At 43.8% G+C, this 16,238-nt stretch overlaps 1 protein-coding gene across 6 annotated transcripts in view; it reads left to right on the top strand.

Annotated features, from left to right (window-relative positions):
* MAD1L1 (mitotic arrest deficient 1 like 1) overlaps positions 1-16,238 on the top strand; it is a 346,806-nt gene that overhangs the window by 193,849 nt on the left and 136,719 nt on the right. The gene's annotated exons all lie outside the window — the stretch shown is intronic.

Genomic DNA, 16,238 nt, shown 5'->3' with positions numbered 1-16,238 from the left:
CCAGCATGGAGCTTCCCTGCCCTCCACCTGGGCAAGGCACCTGTGGCAGCTGCACTGCCACACCTGTGTTCTGGCCATGCCATCAGAGAGGTTTGAGCTCAGGTGTGATCACACAGATTCAGTTGTCCTGTTGGATGACTCTCTGTAGGACTTCTCTTCTTGGAGCCTTAAAAATTGGTCCATGTGAAGTAGCTCCACCACTTGAAGTTGTCTGTTCCCAAATTCATTCATGACAAAGTGGGAGTATAGACAGGGCTGGACAGCATGGAGTGGATGGGAAATTTTGAGCTTTGTTTGTGTTGAAGTCTCCTCTCTGCTGGTGTCAGTGGTGAAAGCAGAGGCCACCTCAGCAGGCAGGAGTTTCCAAGCCAGGAACCCTCAGTGCTGTTGAGGGGATGAACTTGCAGCATCCACAGCTGTGGAGTCAGGAGGATGGGAGCTGTGTTCCCTTTGCTGTGCCTCTCTGTGTGGTTTGCCTTTTCCTGGTGCTGTCCTCTGTGACAGAAGGTGTTCAGCTTTTCACTTGGGATAGGTCTGTGAAATCTCACACAAGGGCACCTGCAGCAGAGAAATGGACTTGGTGTTCAGCTTGTTGTCACCCTAGGAACAGCTTTCCTGTGCAGAGGAAGGGCAGGGGAGTTGCTTCGAGCTTTTGTGGTGTTTCCTGTTTGAAAGATGCTGGAACAAACAAGAACCTGATCCTGTTGGTTCAATCAAAGCCCACCCACCCTTCTTGAAGAAGAGTGTTATCTCTTCCTTCTTTTCTCTCTGATGTGCTGAACAATTTGTCATTGTAGCATTCTATTAATTTTTTTTTCTTTTTATCTCTATTTTTCCAATTTTTGTTTTGCAAATAGCTTCATGGTAGAAAACATGCATGAAACCTGGTTTGAAATTACCCAGATTCCAGCCAGACCATTGATTTTTATCTTGACACCTATTAGACGTGAATCAAAATTTCTATTTTTTATAACCCATTCCTGGAGACAGGGGAAGTGACAGCTTTGATAAAGAAGAGCTAAGAGCTGCTGAGCATCTCTGCTGAGCCATGTTTAGTGTGAAACCTGTCACCCTGCTCTCCTTTAATTGGGTTTCAGTCATCAGAAGGAGATGAAAGCTTTGGGCTGGTGTTTGGATGCTTAGGTCTCCAACAAACACACAAGCAGCTTTGGTTTCAGACCAGATTACAGCTCAGGTCATGGTTAATCTGCCTACATGGTCTTAGAGTTGCTGGCTTTCCAAGAAGCCTAACCAGAGGAATTCCCTATTTTAGTTGTGGTGTCCCGAAATATCGCAAAGATCTGCTTTATTTGTTCATACAAAGATGAACCAAGTGATTTGGGATGCCAAGTCTTGAACAGCAGGTCTAGGAAAGAGAAATCTTGGAGTTAGTGAGCTGAATTCAGGTAATGATGCCCTTCCATCTCTCTTGCCAAGGCTGAGGACATGGCTTTAACTCCTTATTTAACAGGAGGGAGCTCCTCCTGTCCCTAAAGTCTCACTTTGCTTATGTCTTAGAGACCTTGATGCCTAAAGTAGTTTTTTCGAAAGAGGGGGAGTAGAGAGGAAAGCACAAGAACAGGAATATGTCAGCTGAATGCAAAAGTGTCAGTATTGATCAGTGTGTGCCCACCTGAATGGCCAAGAGCTCCTCAGAGGGAAAAACATCAGCCTTCCCAATTTTTACTCACCCTGTGAATCAAACACCTCGACAGGCCAAGCTTAAAATGACTCTTTTTATAAACACATTGAAAGAAGGTTTGTTAGAGTGAGAACCCACAAAGTTAAGGATAAGCTTAGAAATTCACCTCTTCTATTGGTGCTGAGCAAATATGCTGAAAATGTCATTATACACTCAGATAAGGTCACTGAAGTGTTGCTAGTTTGACATGTTATTTATTCCCACCTCTGAAAGAAATCATTGGGAAATGATGGGTTAAAATAAAGTCTGTATCATGAAGGGAAAAAAATCGAGACAAACTGCATACAGAAGTCACAAGGAAGTTTTACTGAACAAGAAGATGACTAAAACTACAAAAATGGGAGAAGCATGGCTTCAAATCAAATAAAGATGTAAGAGAAGGGGCTGACATTAAACTAGGTAGAATGAGGGTGATTTCTGACAAATCCTTATCTGCAGTTCTTTCTTGTAAAATAAAATCTCTGACTCCTGGAATTTTATCTACTAAAGGAAAGAAATGTAGAAGGGACATATTAAAGTTGGGAATTTTGAAGAGACAGGTTGTAGAATTAAGGCTCTGAGTGCTTTACACTGAACTGAATCTGTTGAGTTCACAAAGTTGTGTTTGGTGCATGAAATCTAGGGAGATACAGCTAATAATTCATAATTAAAAATGTCAGTTTGAATGTATTGAGGCGTGGAGTTTCAAAAGTGTTTGTCTCCAAATCACAGAATCATGTAGGTTGAAAAAGACCTCAGATCACTGAATCCAACCTATGACCCAACAGCACCACACCATGGCACTGAGCCATGTCCAGGCTTTCCTTAAACACCTCCAGGAATGGCAAATCCACCACTTCCCTGGGCAGCCCATTCCAATATCTGATCTCCATTTCTCTGAAGAACTTCCTCCTCTTACATCCTTTTGTATCTGAATATTGGCACAGGAATTTTGCTGATTTTTCACAAAAGCCCACTTTGTGAGCAAGGGGACCCTGATGGACTGGGCAGGGGCAAAGGAGCACCTGGAAAGGTGCTTTTGGTGTGTGACTCGGGCTCCTTGAGCTCAGTATTAGCAAATGAACTAAGGTGCTGATACCTCACCTCTCCACAGCCATATAACATCTGACATCTTTTTGTATTCTGTGCTTGTGTGGGGACAGCTTGAATTATGCCTGAAGGTGTTTTCCACCTCCACACACCCTGTCTTCCAAAACCCCTTGCCTCTTGACACCTAGCTGCAGGCTGCATTGATTTTCCTTCACTGGTATAAAGACTTTAGCATGGATATCACTCACTGGCCAGGTCTTTACTGCTAATGAAAACCTCAGATTACAAAAACACAGGAGATGTAGAGCTGTAGAGAAATGACACCCGGTTGAGACTGCCTCCCTGGTGCCCAGGATATTATCTTAAGGAAAACATTTGAAACCCTGGCTCAGGAGAGGGATTCAAATACTATGAAAAGAGTGGGCTTAAACACACAATTTTATCTCATCTTCTCTACCCTCCTTCCTTTTGATGAAGCAAAAAAACATTTCCAGGAAACCTGAGCTGCTACTCCTTGGCCCATGGTGGGCAGCCTGAGATTTCAGAGAAAGGCTTGGTTTGTTTGTTATCTGAAATGATCTGGACCATCTTCCAGAGGTGCTGGTGGAAAAGTGCAGCTTGATGCCAGGAACAAAAGAGACTGATCAAATCAGTGCTTTTTGGATAAAGTGGGAGGAAGGAGTTGTGAGGAGTGTTCAATTAGCATTTCTTACTGCTAGGAGCCCTGTGTTTACAGGCACCCAAGCGGATGTGAAGTGTTCCTTATGCAAATACTACTCTCCTGCTTTTCCTGCTCTCCCCTACTCTTCCAGCTGAAGAAGAGATTCTTCAAGGTTGGCTGCTTCAAGGAAGATTGATTAAAATCAGCTGCAGTTTTACTTAATTGAATCCATATGCTTGGAGAGGGAGCAGGACTAGTTAAAGTCCTCGTAATTAGTTCACAGCTGGTTGGTGAGAAAAATGAAACTCCAGTTAGAGTTCAGATAAGTGGATCTGTATGGATAAAAGGCAAGTAGATGGGTGGTTTTTTTTTACATTGAGATGTGTTTGGGTTTGAGAATCACCTCTAGTCCCATAGCCAAGCTGGCAGCTTAATCCCTTTGAGCATGTGCATGTGTATTTATGAGGCTAAATGGAAAGCATCTGTATTTTCAGGCTTGTTTCTGAGTAAAAAGAATCACCTGTGCATGCTGGCAGTCAAGAAAACCTAATAGAAAACTGGGAGAGGATCTCAGGATTGACAAAATACAACAAGGGCAGTTTGTCTATGGGAAAGGGTCATGACTTGGCACAAGCTCTGGACTGTCCAGCTTTGACTGCCATGTCCCTGCTCACAGTAGTAACTGGTTGTGTTCAGCCTCTCTGTGAGTCAGCAATAAGACAACAACACTCTCAAAAATGCAGTTTTATTCATACATATTGAAATTATTGATTTTTGCCTATTATATCAAAGCTCTGAAAGAGCTGACTGACTACATAGTGTGGGGACAGTCATCAGAAAGTTTCCCCCAGACAGAAGCTGGAATTTATGTTAAACTTTGTTGTTGGACTGGAAGGGACTGCATTGCCTGTTATGGTGTCCTTGAGGGAAGTGCCTGCTGAGTTTAGTTCTCCAGGAGTGAGATGCCCATGAATGATAGAAGTGCTGGACATCCAGAGCATTCCCGTGTTTCTCTTTCCCCTGATCTCTGCAACCCTTGTGGCTCGGCTGGCCTCCTCCTTCTTTTATTGCTGTATTTTGAGGCAATAACAAAACATCTGGGAGCTGTACCCCAGGGGAAGGTGGACATAGAATGTTTCTCCTCTTTAAGCATTAATGACTCATTTTATGGTTAGGGCTTTGGCAGCCAGGCAGTGACTAGTTTGGAGTTAAGAGCCCAAGGGAAAGCTGAGGTCATTTAACAGTCTAACTGTTCATTTTGTGACCAGTAAAGAATGATGAATGAATCATTTACACTGTTATAAAACTTAAAAGGACATAGTCAACCTTTCAAGGTTCTCTAATTGGCCTCCCAAATGCTCACATTTTTCCTGGATTATCTCCATACCTTCCCTTTTCACAAACTTCCTACCCTTTTTTTCTTCATCTGTGCATGCAGAGGTCTGTGTTAGCCTCTGTGGCACAGCTGGTCCCTGTAGAAAACCTCACCTATCTAAGTTCCTTTTTTTATTTTCTTTTTTTTTCTAGGAGGGTTCTTTAGCTGGTTCTGGGCAACTCACTTGGCTTCTCTTCAGTCAGGTACTGCTTGTGGGAAGGTGCAGGAACAAATTTGTGTGTACTCCAGAGGGACTTAATTATGAGATAGAATAACTGAGAGCATACAGGAGGAGATCTGTAAAGAGAAGATGAAGAGAGGTGCAGGTCCAGGAGTGCAGAAGGTTGGATCATATTGTGCTGACCCACTCATCCAGTGCATCGAGTTCATGGGAGCGTGTGGGAGTGGATGGGGAACAGAGTGATTTGTGGTCCATTCCACAGATTCCTGGATTTAAACAGCAATAAGCTCATCTTTTACAGGCAAAGCTTATCCTCTATATTTCACAGGCAGCAGCAGGTCTGCACTGACCTAAGGAAGTGTATCTGCTCAAGTGTGTATAGGCAGAGAGCACTCTGGGGATCACTCCACAGTTTTGCTCAAAACAGCGATGGAAAACGTGATAAACAGACATCATGGGTATTAATTTATGACAGCTCAGAGGTGTGCAATGCTTGCATAAAACAGGGGAGAATATTCACACAGGAAACTGGCTTTGATTGAAGAAGAGGCCAATGAGTCTGGTTCTGGGGATGGCACAGGCAGCTGGGGATGACAGCTGCAGTGGAGATGGGGTGGCACAGTGTGCCAGGGGCAGAGGGGCACCATGGAGTCACCCAGCATGTCCTGGTGGTTGGTCTGGGCAACACCTGTGCTGTTACACCACCTTCACTTCAATTATCTCTAGAGCTGGGCAGGAGAAGCTAAGTCTGAGCTGCTCTGCTGTGTGGGTGTCCCTGGTGTTCTCAGGGAGCTGCTAAAGGAGATGTGCTGAAATTTCACCCAAATCAATGGGAGGGAAAAGAGCTTCCCATGTAGTGCACCCATAAATGGTGCTGAAAGGATTATACATGTTGTTTGGGAAAAACCACTGTGTATCTCATGCCACGTGGAATAGGTACTGCAGGAAATCCTAGAACTGGTGTGAAATGGAAGGAGCGTAGAACCTGCTGTGATCCAGCCCCTGGGGATTACGTGACACTGAATTAGCTGGGGCTATGCAAATATTTGTACATGTTAATTCTGAATACATTGCTGTTCTTAGAATTAACAGAAATTAGAAACATTCCACAGGAGCAGAGAGGAGAAGCATAAACATGCCATTTACTTGTAGGTTTGTCATTAGGTGGTTCAAGGAGAAGCTGTTTGATGGCCTTGGTGGCCCTGATAAATGTGATGTGCAATGTGGATGTCAAATGAAACAAGGACAGGCACAGAACAGACTTGCTAATGTTTGTTAACATCAGAGACCACGAGTGCACAGGTTCACATTTGTGCAGGAAAATTTTACCAACATGCCCTTTAAAAAATTTTTTTAAAGGGATTCACACATTGAATATTAAACACCTGAAGCTCTATAAATTCTACTGCCAGAGCTGCCGCCGTATTGTTTATTTCATGCAGCACCTTTCTCAAAGTTCTGCAGAAACTGATTAACATTTGCATAATACATTTAACACGAAAATCCAGAATAAATTCATTAATGTTCTCCTGCCACTACCCTTGAAAATATCAGCAGCTGTGTGGCATCACAAAGCTCATTAGATGAGCAGAGGGGGAGGAAGGGTGAGCGCTGGATTTCCTGAACAGCTCTGAAGCAGGAAAGGTCAGTGCACTGAGTGTCAGCACCTGAGCAGCAGCATGGGGAGCTCAGAGCAGGGAGGGAGAGCTGGGCCATGGGAAATGTCCTGCAGGAAAAGGTCTCTGTTCCACTACACAGGAAGCATGAACTTCAGGAGGTGCCGTCCGTGCTGGAGCAGGAAAATTGAGCACAAAATACAGATGAGGATGCTGCTACACTAAGGAGGTATATGTGTTATGCAGGGGCATAACACGCAGCTGGAAATTGTTCCAGTCCTTCCTTCTGTGGTATAAGAAAGCTGGCTTGGAACAAACCTTGGTTTTGTGAACAGGTGTTGCAGAATAAATGGTGATGTTTTAAAAGTCGTGCAAGGCTTGGCTGTGTGGCACCAGAGCACTAAATCTGGGGTGAGTGCACTGCCTTCATGGGAGTGAGGGGACAGGGACACCATTGGTACTCTTGTATGGTAAAAAGAGCAACAATATACAAAAATTAGGCATTTCAGCTACAACTGCACATTCAAACTCTCAGTTGTGTATTTAAATCCCCACCCAAAACCTTACAATGTGTGCCAGTCAAGTAGTAGTTAAGTGGCAACTCCAGAAGGCTTCTGTGCATTTCACTGATCCTCAGAATCAGCCTGTGGGTGAATGCCAAGGCTGATGAGACAGAAACAACCATTTTAAAATGAGACTTCACTTTTAAACTCCTCTAATCTTACTTCTCTCACAAAGAAAAAGCAAAGTTTCAGGAAGCAATAAGAGTGACTGTCCCTTTATAGTTTTCTTGTTTTTCTCTGTAGTCATTCAGTGGCACAAATTAGTTTTCAATTGTTCTTTCTTCGTTTTCTATTATTTTTCTGCTGCTTTGAATTCTGCTTCCATGTCACAGAGACAAAACAAAAATGTCATTTAGACCTGTGTAAGGCAAATAACGCTTCACAAGGTTTGTTTACTGAAGCTTTGTGCTTTCTCTCAGACTTTTATGAGTACCATGTCCATGAGTTGCAGCTCTCTCCACATTAGGCTTTGAGCTTTTCATTACTCATTTCCATTTCAGCCTTTTGTTGATGACCCAATTATTTCTGAGTTTTTGATTAAAACAAAGTAATAGGTCACAGTTTCGTGCTGGCCTTGTCTTTGTCATTTCTGTTGTGATCTGGCTTTGTAAAGTCCAAGTTTTCAGTAATATTCCTCAGCAATTTTATTCTTTTGATACTCTGGTCATGGTGCCATATTTTTCCTCTACTTCTTGGTACATGTAAAACTTGACACCATCTCTAGGAGACAAAAGGCCAGGATGTGTCACCCAGATTACAGAAAATAAATAAATTGGAATTTAATAATGTTTTCTCTGAGTGTATGATGAGGGAAAGAGGAGATGTTTCATGTCACAGTGAAGAGTGGGCAGTGTTTGTAATGTTAAAATACACATGAGGAAATGGGGAGATGCTCTGAGCTGAAGCACTGGTGGGGGTGGCAGTGTGCATCAGAAAAACAGGTTTTTGTGAGACCTCTGTCAGGGGGATTCAGCATGTGAGATGTTGATATCTTATCTTACACGTCCCAGAACTCTTCCCTTTGATCAACCTGACCTACCACCTCTGTGACACTTGGAGGCAGAGATTTACATTATAAAAATGGGTTTTCTCTGAAGAATTTCTTCAGATAGTAGGAAGGAAACTCAACATGCCTCTGTCACTGGGATGTGTGGCATTGCCATTCATCTGGCAGTGCAGGCTCTTGTTGTGCCTGGGAGTAAATGGGGAGAAGTTACACCCCAATAACAGAGCATTTCTGTCAGCACACTCTGAACACAGATCATGACACAGGCCCTTCCAAGCCCAATTTTAGCTCAATTTCCATTTGCTGGTGTTTGATAAGACTTTAAAGAGACATGGATCCAGACAAGTCAGGAGAAAAGTAATTGTTTTTGACAGCTTTCCTAGCTATATTTGAAAGACAGGTAACAGTGGAATCGAAGATGATGCCTAATTTAGGTAGAAAGGCTGTTCTGTTTAAATGAGGATGGACAGTTGGAGTGGCAGAGTAAGTGAAGTGCTGTGAGAAGAGCATCCTATTCATATCTTTTTTTTTTAAATGAGCAGTGAGGGGGTTCTGTGTGTCCAGGAGGGTGTCTGGAAAGCCCAGCTGTGTTCCATGCAGCTGGAATGGGGATCCATCACAACCATGCTCACCCAAGCATGGGGCTCAGCTCCATGAGGAGCTCTGCTGCTTCCTCTGATCGACATTTAAACCCCACATTTCCTAAATGATGCAGCAGCTCTGTGCCTGTTCTTGGCATTTTTGGCAGGACATTTAAAACAAAATAAAAATTCCCTGGAAGCTGTTGTGCATGTTGGACATGACAGAAGATGTTCAGCTGAGATTGTGACCTTTCAGAACAAAGACTCTGCTTTTGAAAAGGGGGTTCATTGTGCTTCTGGCTCTAGTAAGATGAAAAACTTGAAAAAACAGTAACATGAAGGCTGTGCAGCAAGGATGAGCTCTCCAGAGGTCCTCTTGTGTATTTTTGGTTGTCTTCCAGTGGATGCATTCTTTCTCTCTGTGCAGTGCTACCACAGTTCCAATCAGTAGTAATTACAGAAATTTTCTCATTTTTATGAGTAGAGGGATGTGAAAAGCTGTTGACAGCAGTCTGCAAGGGAGCTCAGCTGTGGAGCTGCTTTCCCTCTAGATCCATCACAGCCAGAGCTGCTGACCTTAAGGTGATTTCCCAAGGAGTCAGGGCTTGCTCAGAGGTCAATCTGTCAGTGTGCAAGGAAAAGTGTGATTAGATATGTGTGAGCTCTTATGATTAATATTAACATGGTTGAGCTGCCTGAACATTTAAATGCAACACTGGGGAATTTAATTTTTTTATATATGTATATATATATGTATTTGCAAATGATTATTAGAATGCATGTCAATGTATTTAAATGTAGACATGACTTGATGTAGCTGGGTGTAAAATAGGACTATCACCTACATTGGCTCAACAGCATCCAGCTGGAGTGTGGTCAGAGGGATGGCAGGGGGGGAAATGCCTGCTCAGGAGGGAGAACAGACACTGGGTGTGGGCTTGGGCATTTTCCTTGGATATAATACAACCAGCATGTCAGACTGTGCCCATCGGGCTCACAGAAGCTGAAATGAAGGAGGGGGAAGTATTGGAAACAATCCTTAGGATCCTCTTCAGGTGATGGAGGGAAGGAATAGTGGTTGTATGACATGAAATGGTTTCCCCAAAGCTGCCAAGTGGCTGTGCCATGGTGGCACACAGACAGTAACTTCTACAGTCAGTTTGAGGGTTGAATATCAGTGTCTTTTGACTTTCCTGCTTTCCCAAGGTCTCTGACATCTTCTGAGTGTGATGCTTCTGTTTGACACTGCTTAGAAGACAGATTTGTGTCTGGAGATTTTTGTGTGGTCCATTCTCTCAAGCATCCTAGAGGAAAAAAACCACTGGACATGCTGCAAACAGACCTGTACGTCAATTTACCAAGTGGATTCCTCCTAAGCCTACCCTCTCATCCTTCCCATTTTAGTTCCTTGGCTGTTTCGTTCAACTTAATGCTCATTACTGATGTTTTCTGCTTCCAGGGGATCAAAAAGATAGTCTGAGTCCTTTAGATATGTGTGAAAGTTAGAGATGATGCCCTTCTACCAGTTTACTCAATGATAACTTGAAAACTTGTGTCTGGGCAAGGCTGCTTCTGAAGTATTTATTTCTTCAGGCAGGCAGCTCAGGATAATGTTGAATTTGCTGGTTGGAGCAGTTAACTCAAAGCTCTTCAGAATCCAATAGATTGTCCCATAGCCATTCCTCTTATTGTTTCAGTTTATCCACAAATCTCTCTTACTCTTGTAAAATTGAAATGAAGATGAGACGACTGTCCCCATCTGAAAAGATGTCAGTGCTGCTTGAAGTCTCCTTGCACTGGCAGAAAAAACAATTGAGCTTTGAGCTTGAACTGAGAGACAGATAAGATCACCAGGAGATTTCCACAGCAAATGCAGAATATATTCTTCTCTAATGGATTCTTAGTGCTATCTGGCAAGTAATTGAATTGCTTGGGTTTGAAGGGAGAGGGGACTGGGTTGGGGTTTTTGATGTTTGAAGGGAGAGGGGCCTGGGTTGGGCTTTTTTGATGTTTGCTGGGTTTTTTTAAAGCTCCCAAATTTTGTGAAGATAGGGAGTAAACCGTGTTTTCTCTGCATGACACAGGATGTCTGTCAGACATGGGGGAAGCTAATTAAAATGTCATAATATGTACATGAGGGTGATGAGGCAGAAAAGACCGATCACTTCCTTGGTTCTAGGAATCTGTCTGTGTCCCTGCTACTTTCTACTCACTGTGAAATCCGTAAGTAATTCATGCTCTGGGGGTAGGAATGAGGCCACTGGGTAAATCTGGCCTCTCTCCCTCTCTCTCTCACACTGGAATAAAGCAGAAAATAAATTAAATCCATTCTTGCTCTGCTGCAATTACCAAGGCAGTCTCACTCCAGCTGGGTGACAGCAAAGATGCTGGTTCCTGCTGGCCCATTATAGCCAACACTGGTGTGCTCTGCCAGAGGACCAGGGCTAGCAGAGGTTAGCACTGGGGCAAACTGGGGGGGTTCCACAGCCAATCTGTTTCAGTGCACAGCATCTGAGGGGACAGAAGCAAAGCAGCATTCGCCTCTTTCCCATCCTTTTGTTTAAAAGTATGTCCTGGAAAGCCAAGGGAATGATGGAGAGAGATAATAACACACCCTTTGGTGTATTCTTTGGAAACACTCAAATGGCCAAGAGGTGGTCCAAGCCTTACAGCCTGCAGCATTGAAAACCACTGAACAACCGCAAAATGGGAAAAAAGGAAAAAAAAAAAAAGAAGGATGATCATCAGGGAAATTGCTATAATGGTAAGATAATTAGAACGCAGAATGATTAACATTAGTCAGTCTGCTGCATTGGCAAGGACTGTGCAAGTTGACATAATGGGCCTCTTCCATATCAAACATGCAGTTTTCAGCATTCAGTTTAACACTTTCATGTGACTTTAATAGAGTTCACAGCTGAAACAAGCATTTGGTGCTCATGTAACGTTGCGCAGTACCTTTCCTCTCCTGTGGCTACTAGAAGAACCTTCTTTTTTTCCCTTTTGTGCCTACTAGTACTGAAGGATAAAAGCCACTCTCACCATAGAATTCTTCTACATTGTTTTGAATGACAGCTTGACATGAATTCCTAGGCATTTTCTTCCTGTTGTGCCTGATGGAAATGAACTTCCCTAGAAAAAAACAAATTCTGAAATTTCAGAACATGGTTTTCCTCTTCTCAAGGAGAAAATACAGGAACTCAGGATATCGTATACTGATATTAAAAACAAATATTTTATAAAGTCTACTTTATAGGGTCAATAGGGTCAGAAGACTCTCTCTGCTTATCATTTTTAATATTTGCAGATTCCTCTTGCCAGCCCTTGTGTGTGGGCAGTTGGATTTGCCAAAACTAAGCTGGTGCAAGAAATGAGATTTAGCACCACATTGAATAGCTGTTTGGAGTTGAGTTTGGAGCAAAACTTGGAATGCAGAATGACCTCAGTGGTCCCCATCTCTAGTAATCACTGCTGACCAGTAAACATTTGTTCTCCTGTGATTACCAACTGACTCATGTATGGACCAGGGCACTGGATGTTTTCTCTCCCTCCATTTTCCCAGGATCTGCTATGGCTTTCCACTTGCTGTGCTTAGACATGGGCTGCTGTCTGTGTTTGTGCTGGGGCACTTCTGGACACTACAAGCTTTCCCCCACCTTTGCTCATTCTGAGATCAGGCACATCCTTCATTGCAGCTGTTAAAATCTGCTGCTGTGCAGTGGCAGAAAATCCCTTGATCTCAGTACTGTGTTTATTTTTCCTTGTACCCCTTTACTATGAAAATAAACCATCTTTTTTCTGTAAATGTTGGAGAGCACGGTGCTCCCCTCTCTGCTCGGTGCAGGGCCCTCAGAAAGGAATTGCAGTCACGCAGCTGTGCAGTGAATATGGAGAGCCTGTTTGGGGTGGTTGGTATTTTGTGGATTATTTTCTCGCTCCTTCTGACCCTTCCTCAAATGAAATTCCTGCACTTCATCCTTGCTCTGGGCTGGGCAATCAGCAGCCACGATCGAGGGCTGTAAGGAGCCAGTGGTCAGGCATACAAAGCAGCTGGATTAGGGCTGAGCAACCAGGACTAATGGGGAGCAAGGCCAGGAGCAGAGACAGAAATATGGCAGAATAAGATTCATTAGGGATCAGATGCAATAACTGTAAAATGATGAGAAGTTTATGATCAAAGGCTTACTTCGAGCATTTTAATGACATAGTCATTTAATCCGTTTAAAGCAGATAGATAAGGAGTTAAGTGAAATCTACAGCAGCTGCCTTTCTGAGCTGTTTATGAACCTGTTCCAGGCTACAGATCACTGTGAAAGGCACAGGATGGATGCTTGCTGTAGTAATTGAATAGTATATAATGGGCTACCAGCCTTTATGGGCTGATTTACATATAAGGTTGGTAAAACTTAATGCAAACACTTGTGGTTTGTGTTATTAGTGTGCGTGGCTCCTCTGCTATTTTTAAATGTGTGCTACTAGCAAGAGTATGGGAGGAAGGAAAGAGCAGAGTTGTTTAAAAACCTTTCTGTGCCAGGGTATTTAACTCCCAGTGGGTGTATCATCCACCACAGACTGTTGTGGTGACAAGATTCAGATGGGCTCTGACACTCAAACCACCTGGTCATCAACCACAGGAATTATGCATCTGAAAAAACCCAGGAGGGTCAAGGGGGCACACAAATTCTTTCCCATCTGTTCCTTCTACTGTTGCACTTTTGCCACCCTCTGTCTCTCTCTTGGGAACCCTCACCGGTTACTTAACTTCATTCCCAGTTTCTCTTGACAAACACTTAAAAACTCTGATGGGACGGTTGGTGGCATTTTGCCACCTGTGCCCACAGAGTAAAGCTCAGCTCAGTCCCTCATTCCCACAAGCTTTTAGTCTCCTGGACACCACAAATTACAGCTGAAGAGCTGCATATGCCTGTGGACTGCACCTTTTTCTATTTCTCAGGTATTCACTCTCCCCTTCAAAACTCTCCAGACACACACATGGGTTTATAACAGCACTTACAGCTCCTGCATCCCACCTGCTCCTTCCTTTCCCTTTGATGAAACCCTTGGTCCTGTGCACACACTGCTGTGGAGAAGCAAGCAGAGGGGGCTCTTTCTCTACTCACAGCTCAAGGCTTGTTGAGCTGCTGGAAGCAAAGGAGTTGCTGCTGCTGCATTGTTTAAGGCCATGTTACAGCCCTGGCTGTGCGTGATGCAGACACAGGATCAGAGCTGCGATCAGCTGGTGGGGAGCAGGGAGAATTTCCCAGGGCTCCAGGCCATCTTGTTTTCTGCTTATACAGAAAGTTGCTGTCCTGCAGTGGTATCGATTAGTTTTAAAATAGGAAGGTGATAAATGGAGATTTCAGGTGGTTCTGGTCAATGTGACTGCAAGGGATGGAGCCATTTAAATCGAGTCTGGAATATCTTACCTTACCTCATGCTGCTTTTCCTAGGAGGGATCTGCTTATGGCTAAGAGGAACAGTGTGCTCCCATGGAGGGGCCTTCTTAGCTTTCTTTGCTTGTGCTTGTGCACAGGAACCACCTGCATCCTCTTCCTCCAGCCACACCAACTCCCTTTTTTCTGCAGTGTTTGGGATGCCTGTCACAGCTGCTCAAAGGCTGCTGCATGTCTGAGAGACCAGCCAAGGCTGAAGGTTACAAATCCCTTGCAGCATCCCCTGGCAGCCAGGTTATAGATCAGGGTTTAAGCAACCTTGGGTCTGCTGTCAATCTGCATGTTCCCATTTCCTCAAAGAGAATTGGAAAATACTTGTCTGGTTTGAAAATAAGTGAAATTTGTCTTTTGAAATAGCAGACAAATCTCTCATTACTCCACTCCCCTGTTGCTCCCCTGTGTCCCTGTGTTTTTTCAGCTACCGTTCCTTCTCAAGAGCTTAGAGACTGAGCACTTGAGAGTTCACTCGTAGAAAATAATATACAAAAAACTGGATTTTAATTCATCTTCTGCCTTCAAGTACCTTGTTCTTTGAGGGTGCTTGTTGCACTCTATTTACACATGACTGTTTCAGAGGTGATAATGCTTTGGACTGGCAGCAGCTGCCCAGATGAGAACTGGCAGTGCAGAACAATGACTTACCCGCAATAAGAGTAGTTCTCCACCCCCAACCCTCTGTCAGGAACACTGGAACAAGTTTTTAATCTCTTGAATGCAAAGGTTGTCTGGTCTCTGTGGTATCACACAACCCATCCCTGACAGAAGCCCAAATTAGCAATAAGGTTGTTGCAAGCAAAAAAGTCAGAACTCAGGCTCTCTTCTTCAGTTATTTATAAATATTTGTTACGTGTGGAAAAGTAAAACCTCCATGTAAAGTTCATGAGGGGAGAGGCAGGAGAAAAAGCTCAGCAGCAGCAAGAGGAAGATGGTGCCAAAGCAGAGCTGGGGATGTGGCTGGGTGGTTGGCAGGGCACAGGTCTGGCAGGCAGGAGGTGATGCCATGTCCAGCTCTGGTGTGGGTGTGACTGAGTGTAAGTGGCTTCTGTGCAATCTGTAGATAATATCCCTGAAATGTGGTCACTTGTGCTGTGAAGGAGATGCTCAGGCCCTTGGCCACAGCAGTCCTTGTGTTGGCACAGTCTGGTTTGGATATCACAGAGGGAGGGAAACAATTCTGAAAAAAAAAAGGTTTTTCAGTATCACAGTTCCTTTGAGCATCTATTACATCTGTCCAAATCTACCAGGTTTGATCCATTGTCAGATTCTGGCACAGTTAAATTTGCCTGGAGCAGCTCTGGACTTCTTTGGGCACAGCTGGCTGATCTTCACAGAGGTTACAGGGACTGCCCAGCCTGGCAACCCAAAATTTGCTGACCATCTCACCTGGCAGAGCAGCACTCCTTGTTCTTTGCCAGGTGGTATTCCATTCTTTTTCCATAGGAGGCTATCTCATTTAACAGCTTTTGAGAGAGGCAAGCACATTTGTGTGTGGCTTAACTTAATATACAGGCGGCAGAGCTGAAGTGAAGGCACTGATCAGTTCTTACAGTTGAGATAACATTCAGAAAACAAATTAGAGTTTGCGGTTGGTACGGATCCAGGCAGAATTCATAAAATTGAATAGTATTTCCAAGTTGAATGTGGACAGGCTTATTATGGATGCAGAGAAACCAGGCATGTATTGAGGAACTAGAGATATTTGTGATTTTTTTTTTTCTTTTTAGTATAGAGAGGCAACCATGTTATGGTCTCCTGTATTTGTAATTTGGGTTAGAATTACTGGCAGTAGTAAGGAGGTAGTTGGGGGGAACAAAGCCTGAGAGCAGTGGGCTGGGTTTTGTCTGTTGCAGAAGACCAGTGTGTAGCTGGCTGGTGAAGCTGGCTTTCCCAGTGTGGCAGCTCATGATGTTCCAGGTCTTTCCTGAGGGCAGAACCATAATTTTTTATCTGTCTGAAACTGTGCTTGAGGCACATGAAGAACCACAATCATGTTGTTACTGTGGCTTGTGCATGCTGGAGCAGAAATAATATGGGATTACAGGGGGAAATTATGCTTTTTCAAGGTGTTTGC

The sequence above is a fragment of the Ammospiza caudacuta genome, chromosome 17, assembly GCF_027887145.1.
Source record: "Ammospiza caudacuta isolate bAmmCau1 chromosome 17, bAmmCau1.pri, whole genome shotgun sequence".
In the NCBI taxonomy this organism is placed as follows: domain Eukaryota; kingdom Metazoa; phylum Chordata; class Aves; order Passeriformes; family Passerellidae; genus Ammospiza; species Ammospiza caudacuta.
This window is presented reverse-complemented; position numbering and strand designations above follow the sequence as displayed.